A 9,366-nucleotide genomic window follows, 5' to 3' on the forward strand; every position below is an offset into this window, starting at 1 on the left:
AAATTAGGCTAACACATGCAAGAATCATGACCTAAACACAAGATGCATTTCTAGGCCAAATAGAGGGATGTAAAACAAGTATGTTAAGAATGCAAAAGGGCACAAATCCGACCAAAAACAGAGATAATATGTGACCTAGAGACACCCAAAAACCTCTAAAATAGGGCCAAAATCAATCAAGCATGCATGTTGCCCTTTAAGCCAAAAGGCAAGGAAATGAGGCAATGAAGGGAGAGGGATGTCCCTCCCATATACAAGACTTCAAACCACCTTCCTCACCACTGAAAATCCACTGGTTTTCCGTGGTGAGAAGACCAAGACACTCAAGCAAACAAAGCCTCACAAAGGAAGCACCGAAAAGGCCAAATAAGGCCTAAGAGGGTGAGTTTGAACTCAAACCACAAAGCACCCTTAATGAAAGTTCTTAAGCATGAAAATATAAGCTTTTTTTATGTTATGCACAAAACCTAAATCAGCAAGTAAGATAGGTAAAAAACTAGTGCAAGTTTGGGGAAACTAAAGCAAAGTGATTACCCTTGAAGAACACCTCAAGAACAGCCAATGCAGCCCTCTTCTTTTGATCAAAATCAGTCCAAAAACTCACGAATCAACCCTCAAAGTGACTCAATCTCGGAGCAAGGTGTAATGGTGTGTGTATTAGTGCAAAAGTAAGGTAAAAATGCACTTTTGGGCTACCAAACACACACTAAGGGAGGAGAGAGAGGGAAATATAGAGAGAGATGATATATCTATGTATAAGCTCTGGTTTTTCTCTCAAACTTGCCAACCAAGAAGAAGGAGGAGAGCCTCTTCTTATAGAAGTCCCTCTTGCAAAGCTTACTAAACAAGCTTGCTTAGAGGGAAATCCCTCCATACACGTGTATGGAGGGGAACAGAGTGGGTGCCAGCTATCACAGCTGGCACAAAAGATCTACAAAAAGCAAATGCACAGTAGTCGGCTGCTCAAAATTGCCATTTTGACAAAATGGAGTGCCGACCGGCAACAAAAAATGCCGACCGGCAATATACATTGCCGATGGCAACAAAACACCAGCCGGTGGCCTCTGGCCATGGCCGGTGATGTGTGGGGATGCCTCACGAGGCATTCTCTGCCCCTCCAAGGCAAAACACAAGTGTTTGGTGCAAAACCAGACACTAAACAGTCGAGTTCGGAGATCCTGAGGCAAAGCGCGTAGCCGAGACCTCCGGGAACTCCAAACGAACACAAACATGGATGATCACCGGGTGTTCAAACGGTGACGTCCAAGTCTTGAGGACGGTCAAAAATAGGGTGTCTACACCAGGAGGTAGATTAGTTAACTCCCAAGTATTATTTTGAAATGTAGTTTCAATCTCACTATTAATGGCTTCCTTCCAAAATGGTGCATCTAAAGACAACATAGCTTCTATAAAAGTATTTGGTTCTCCTTCAGTTAAAAAAGTATAAAAATCATCTCCAAAGGTTTTCTCTATTCTAGTTCTCTTACTCCTAGGTTCTATGTCTAGATGTTCAGAATCATCTCTCAAAAGAATAATACTAGCACTAGTAGTAGAAGTTCTATTTACAACCTGATTTGAGATCATAGTTTTATATGGAAAAATATCTTCAAAAAATGTAGCTTCACGAGATTCAATTATTGTATTATTAGTAATTTCACTAATTTCAGAATTTATTACTAGAAATCTATTAGCACTGCTATTTTGAGCATATCCTAAGAAAATGGTATCAACAGTTCTAGGTCCTATTTTCTTACGTTTATGTTCTGGAATTACTACTTTTACTAAACACTCCCACACTTTCAACATTTTAAGATTAGGTACTCATTTTTTTTTGCAGATTTCATAAGGTGATTTTATCATTATCATTCACAATTACTCTAGTTAATATAACATGAGCAGTGAGTATCGTTTCCCCCCACAAGCTCTCTAGTAAACCAGAACTAATAAGCATTACATTTATCACATCCATTAGAGTTCTGTTTTTTCTTTCAGCTATCCCATTAGATTGTGGAGAATAAGGTGGGGTTACTTCATGAATAATTCCATGTTCTACACAAAAAGTACTAAGGGTATCTACATTATATTCGCCTCCTCTATCAAATCTAAGTTTCTTAATCTTTCTTTCTAATTTATTTTTTACTTCAATTTTATAAATTTTAAATTTACTAAACACTTCACCTTTGGTTTTAATTAAATATAAGTAACAAAACTTAGAACAATCATCTATAAAGGTTACAAAATATTTATTTCCTGCTCTAATTGATGGTCTATTAGAATCACAAACGTCACTATGTATAATGTCTAAGAGTTGTGAATTTCTTTTTATAGATTTATAAGGTTTCTTAGGTTGTTTTGTTTACACACATATTTCACATTTGCTTTTGACATCAATAGGTGATTTAGGTACTAATTCTAAATCCATCATTTTCCTAATTCTCCTTAAATTCACATGTCCAAGTCTTCCATGCTACAAATCACAAACTTCAATATTCAAAATATTATGAGAGATATAATTAACTTCAAAAGATACATTCAATTTAAATAAACCATCACATACAAAACCTTTACCAATAAAAATATCATTTTTACTTATTACAATTTTATTCGATTCCATTACAATTTTGTACCCTAATTGTACTAAACACGATCCATTAATAAGATTTCTTCTAACTTCAAGAACATATCGCACATCTTTCAAAGTTAAGATATTTCCAACAGTCATCTTTAAATCTATATCTCCAATGCCAAGTATCGATACAACTGATCCATTCCCCAAAGTTACACTTCCTCCACTTGATTTCTAGAAAGTTTTAAGGTAACCACAATCAAAACACACATGTGTATTAGCCCCATAATCTAACCACCAATCTTGATATTCAAAAGTAGAATTAATTTCAGGATTATACCTAAAAAATTGTCTGACAATTTCTTCTTTCTCCAAAATCATATTCACTTGAGCATCATGACCTTGATTGCTTTGCTTATTGTTGAACCTTGGTTTATACTCATCAGCCTTCTTAAAAAAACAATCCTTAGCAGAATGATTGGTTCTTCCATCTACATAGCACAACTTTTTGCCACTCCCTTGTCCCTTAAAATTATTAGCATTGGCTTGGTACTTGTTATTACGGTGTTTGCCATTTTGACCTCTAGATTTAAACTTAAGGTTGTTCTTGAAAAATTTATCTTTAGGTTGAAAGTTATTCCTATTGTTTGTAGCGACCTTGATTTTTCGTAAGTCTTTATTTATTATTATTATTATTATTGTTGTTGTTGTTATTATTATTATTATCTTATTTTATTTTTGGCTTTATTAATTGCATGGTATTTAATTAATTTAATGTGATATTTAATTATATATAATTAATATGAATATTTATATATATTTTATATATGTATATAAAAGGTGTTTTATATATATGTATATATATGGGTTGATCATATATAGTATATTTATATATATATATATATATATATATATTGTATTTGTATAATATCTATATAATAAGGAAGCTCGGTTTTTAAATCCTGATTTGACTCTTATACCTGTGTCAAAATTTGGGCCATTAGATTGATTTAATCTAAGGGCTCAAAATATCTGAGCCTCATTTGTCTCTCATTTTCAACAGACAGCCTCTCACTCCCATTTGTCTCACCCATTTATCTCTTTTTGATTTCAAATTTTGAAAACACGCAGCCCCTCTCTCTCTCTCTTTTCTCCATCAGAGCCCAACCTTCCCTGTCAGAGCCCATTCCCTCTCATCATTTTCTCTCTTCATCTTCTCTCTTCCTTCCTCTCTCTCCCAATCTTCATGAACAATGGCAGCCCCAAACTCCATTGACGACGGAGCCGTTGCAAAAGAGGAACAAGAGGGCTGCAAAAGGGAACAATGGTGTTCAACAAAGAAATAATCCGGTATACATACTGTTCAGGTGATCAAACCTGGGCTTTTTCTTTGTATTTATATTTCTATCTTTGGGTAATCTTTGAATAAGCTTTACTCTAATCTTTAATTTTTGCATAATCTTTACTCTAATCTTTAGTCTTTTAGTTAAAATATTATTAATCTTTACTGTAATCTTTAATACGGGGTCACCTCTACAATATCTAAATACGGGAGTCCTTTCATCTATCTGCTCCTCATTTATTCTATGGAGATGGAGAAGAGGCAACTGTTCTTGAGGAGCTACCAGTTCTGCAGGAAGAAGAGTGTTGCAAAGAGGATCAAGGGTTCTTTCTTCCGGGTCAAGAGGGTCGTCTAGTCTAGGTTCCGATCCGCCAGAAAGATCCGAAAGATAGTCTGGTTCAGGCTCTGATATGGCCTCTTCTACTCCACCACGAAGAGAAACTTTCTTCGCCTCCACAACCCAAACACCACCACTACTACATCTTGGTCTTCTTCTTGCTTCTCCTAGGACTCTACTCTCTTTTTATTTATTTATTTATTATTATTTAAAATTTTAAAGTTGATTTCAAGTTATGTAGCACTTCAAACTGCAGAGTATGATCCAATTCTTAGCTAACATGTTTGATACAACTGTTATACATATTATATAGTTATATCTCTATATATGATTTTAACTATACAAATTTATTAGTCTCTGTTTCTGCCTTCATACAATTTTACCCATATCCTTCTTGAAAAATTATTGAATAATTCTAAAAATCATGAATATTGTTGTGTTACTTTTGATAAATGAGTAGTTTAGTTCTTTCCAGCACTACATAAAACACATTTAAGTGGGTATTTTTGGATTGTTTTGGGAAGATGAGTAAAAGTTAATTTTTTGATTTTTTTGTGTCAGAAGTTACGAGAGACGATATAATTTAGTGTTCTTTTGGAAAGCTAGATGATATATATAGATATAATTTATGTATATACATACATAATTCATGTATTTGTTTGTATTGTTTAAAAAACAGAGGATGGAGAGGATGGTGGTAGTGAGAGAAAGAGAGAGGAGGTGGCGGTTTTGGTGGATTGAATTTTTGATAATTGGGTTGGATACATGTGAACAAGTCTAAAATTATCCTAAATTTGATTAAATAAATCCTAGGTTTGTTTCATGTGAAATTTTAGATGTGTTTTCTTCTTTCCATGCTTAGCATCAGGTTGTAACCATGTTAAGTTGACAAACATTTCTCAGTGAACATAGTACTCAATTTTGAAAGTACCTTTCAAGTTTGAAATCAAAATCTGTAGGAGTGTTTGAGTATACCTGCAAGTAAAATTTAAGAAGAAAGTATATGTTTGAAATCAAAATCTGCAGGAGTGTTCAAATATACATGCAAGTAAAATTTAAGAAGAAAAATCAAAAGACCTTAAGTAGTATATTTTTAAAGTTTCTTCATCACACTCATAATAAATCTGTCTATCCTATGGATGCCCTGCTGTGACTTTTTTTAACAGTTTTTTATAATCATCTGAGATGATTATGTGTGGATTTTCAGAAATTATTATTTTGGTTCAATTTTCAGGTTTCATTGAAATTTTTATATTTTGTGGAATTTTAACAAGATCAATGAAAATGATGATTATGAGTGTGATTTTGATTTTGATTTTTTTTTAAGTATATTTGTTTTGTTCAATTTGTATATTTCATTATAGTGTTTGAAACTTGCGAAATTCAATGAAATAAATGAAAAAAACATACTATTTTTGGTCATTAACTTTTTTTAAAACAACTGTGTGTTTTTTTTTTTAATTTTAATAATGGGCAGGTTTTTGTATATTTGTTTTATTGAAATTCATTTATTTGAGTCAACTTTTAGATCCCTATCTATAAAAATTAGAATTAAATTTTTTTTGTTAAGTTTCTAATTTTTCTCTATAATTTTAGAATTTAGAATTATACTAAGATGAACAATAAGAAGGCAAATATCCCAATTTCTTTAGCCACAACTACAGATAATGTTGGTGCAGCAATATGTGCTCAAGGTGTTGAGAAATGAATTAGTAGACATGACAAATGATGCATGGCAAGAGCATCATGTAAAATGCTTTCACCATTTGATTGTGACTGGAAATGTGTTATCTTCACATTGATGACAAGAAACTGATTTTGATATTGTGATGTGAGAAATTCTACAAAACCAAGTCTTTGAAATACCAAATCTTGGATTTTTCTAAGAAGGGACTATATACCTAAATGGAAAAAAAATAGGAATAAGCACTTAGTTAAGTTAAAGTCTTGACAGTAAACCTATCATCTATTTTTCATGTTCTAAGTAAAATGGAATGTATTAACCTATCTACGACACATTGTTGTTTTGTAATGTTTATTATGCCTGTGTATTTCTAGAAGTGTGCTTCCTAAAAATGCTCTTTTGGTTTGTGAATTATATAAATCTGATATATACCAAAATTCTATTGTTTCCATTAAAATACAATAAAACCCAATGCAATATACTGAAACCATAAGTTGTGTCAACATGAATTTAGAATGTCATGAAAAGAAAATTAGTATTTTTGACTTCTTAATGGCTTTTAATATTTATGACTTATTTATCACTTTTCGTGTAGGCTATGTAAACCTAAATTTTAACCACATTCCAGGCTAGGTGTTGTACCACTCCGTTCTTTTCCCACTGATAGTGATCAATCATTTCATAAAGTTGTTTGAATTTACAAAGTTGGTTTGCTACTTTTTGATAATTCATAGTTGGCAACTGTTATGATTGTAGAAGGCTGAGTTATTTGTCATTATGGTAATCAAGGCATATTTGGCTTTTTGGAGACTCTTATACATGTTTTATGGAATAGGTGGAGCAATAGCAAGTTGCAAGTCATTGTTGGTACGGTATGTACAGATGGCATTTTCCTGCCAATAATTTTATAGAAATCCTGCCTATCATTTTGAAACATATACTTCTTCTACAGGTAGCATTTGGAATGGGAATCAACAAACTAGATTGTTAGTATTTTACCTGTCTATTCTTTTGATCTATTGCTTCTCATATGAAATGATACATTGATACATGAAAGCGACCCTAAAAATGTGTTTATTTAAGGTTAGTTCTCTTCCTTCTAGGGCTTTGATTCGCATCAATTCCAGAAGCTCAATTCAAAGTTTGACTAAATCGATTCCAAAAGTTCAATTCAAGGTTAATTTTTCTCTAATTCCTTTGTTTTTTTATTCGTCTCTTTTGCATACCTGTAGAAGAAATTCATAAATTGAAGGTTAGTTTGATTCAGTTTTACATGTGTATTGATTGATGTATATACTGTTCTTATATAGATTTTTTTTAAAATATATATATATATATATATATATATATATATATATATATATATATAATTCATTTTGGCCCAAATTTGATGATTTTTGGCGTTTTAACTATCATTTAGATTATGGATATTTTCTATTATTCTCTGGTTTGTTTTTATTTTATCAAGAAAGATTTTTGGTTACTAGATATCTGCTCTTGCTATGCGATTCTCTGTTTGGTAAGAGAGAAAATAATGATAGAAAGATAAACTTCATAAATACATATGAATTCAAAAAACCTATATTCGTTGCCAGCAAAGTAGAAGGCTTAGACTCTCAGTTAGTGAACTCATTTTCTTTTGTTGAACTTGGAGGGCTCAAAGTGCTCTGTATTTGTGATTAGCTATTTGCTCAAAGTGCCAGCAAATCTTTTTGTTCATTCCTCATGAAATCGATTTTTTGTAAGGTTTTCTTTGTGTGTATATATATTGATTATAGATTTTTTTTTTTGTTTTTTTGTTTTTTGTTTGAAGCCAAGAGATCATCAAGTGCAGTTGGTTGCACTTTTATGGGTAATGTTTTCTTTGTGTGTATTGCAATTTGTATGTTCATCCCTCCTCCCCCCACTTTCTCCTCTTTCCCTTTTTCGCACTTCTCCTCCAAAATTTTAAGATGAAACAGCTGCTTTTGTATGTATCTACTGTTTCCTTTTGATTGCTGTAGTGAATTTGGAGAGCCGCCAGCATCTGGCTGACTCAAGTGCAGTTTTTACTTGGCATTAAGTGTAGTGAAACAGAGTTGCAAAACAATTATCCCCAACCCTGAAAAATAGAAAGGCTAAACTGCAAAAACATGGGATGAGGTAGAATAATTGCAAAAATATTGAGTATCAAAAATAATTGCAATAGAGGTGGAAACTTAAAAATTAATCTTAAAAATTTTACAATTTTCCCCTAACTTTTGCCCTGTTCTCTTTCTTCCTCCCCCCTTCCCCTTCCCAGTTGCTAGGGTGGGGAGGGGCGGAAGGTTGGGGGGTGTCTGGGAAACAAGGGTTGAGGGAGGGGGTCGGGGAGGGTGGAAGAGTGGCCAGCAACTGGGAAGGGTGAGTGAGGGGTGGCCGATAAAAATGTAATTTTACTATGTTTTTAAAATTAATCTTCAAATTGCATTTACATTTCAATTATTTTTATTAATCTTCAATTATTAATCTTCAAATTGCATTTATTTAATCTTGCAATTGTTTCAATTTTTTCCATTTTATTGCAATTTTTCCAAAAAGCACAAAAATTAAAATTCTTGGAGATTTATTTATTTATTTATTTTCTTATATTAATCAAATGCCAGCTGCAAGATGCAAGTATTTGTTTTGATTCATGCCATGGATATTGGTTAGAGTTTTATTACTTTGGATTCTCATACTTCAGTTGAGCTTGGTAAGAAGAAAAGGTTTAGTTAGGGTTCTTCAACATTAACCAAATGGCAACAACAGTATACTATTGTTGTTCAGGTTTTTCTTTGTGTTATCTTTTCCTAATTTTTTTCTTTGTTTTTTTTTTCTGTGAGTATTGTTTTTCTTTAATTTTGGGTGCACTTTTATGGGTTTTGTTAATTTTGGGTTCACTTTAATTTTGGGTGCACTTTTATACACACATATAATAAGGGAGAGTGGTTTTTGAGTTACTCTATTGAATGGTTGTTACCAAAATGTTCAATAACCATTCTATATTCCTTACTTATTAAGTTTGTTTCAATGGAATTTACACACAACAAATTCAGTTGATGGTATCTTCTCTCATATTTTTGTTTTTGGTTTGATTTTGTGGAGAAATGGAAATCATCCCAATAATTTTTTAACTTGCTTTTGGATAATGGGAATCATCCAACTACCAATATTATTCTTCTGGGTCTGTGTTTTGTTATTTTTTTGCGATACACAATATATGTGGAAATATATGTTATTTTACATAAAATATTTACATAAAAATATGGGTCTGTGTTCTGTATCTAGAACAATATATGTGGAACTATGCACAATATATGTTGCTTTTTTGCCAACTCCATATTGTTAGAACTATGCACAATATATGTTGTATTTTTCATGATTTTCTAGCCATTGTATACATTTTACTTTCCTGAAATAACTTAAAACATGATGAA

At 32.3% G+C, this 9,366-nt stretch overlaps 1 long non-coding RNA gene across 1 annotated transcript; it reads left to right on the plus strand.

The window, feature by feature from the left end:
• The first annotated feature begins 3,823 nt into the window (after positions 1 to 3,823).
• LOC114302761 (uncharacterized) lies at positions 3,824 to 8,204 on the plus strand. Its single transcript, XR_014351327.1, has 3 exons — positions 3,824 to 4,394; positions 6,765 to 7,105; positions 7,743 to 8,204. It is a non-coding gene; the product is annotated as an uncharacterized LOC114302761 (long non-coding RNA).
• Positions 8,205 to 9,366: the final 1,162 nt, after the last annotated feature.

This window comes from Camellia sinensis, chromosome 14 (assembly GCF_055761805.1).
Source record: "Camellia sinensis isolate YWXY chromosome 14, ASM5576180v1, whole genome shotgun sequence".
NCBI lineage: Eukaryota > Viridiplantae > Streptophyta > Magnoliopsida > Ericales > Theaceae > Camellia > Camellia sinensis.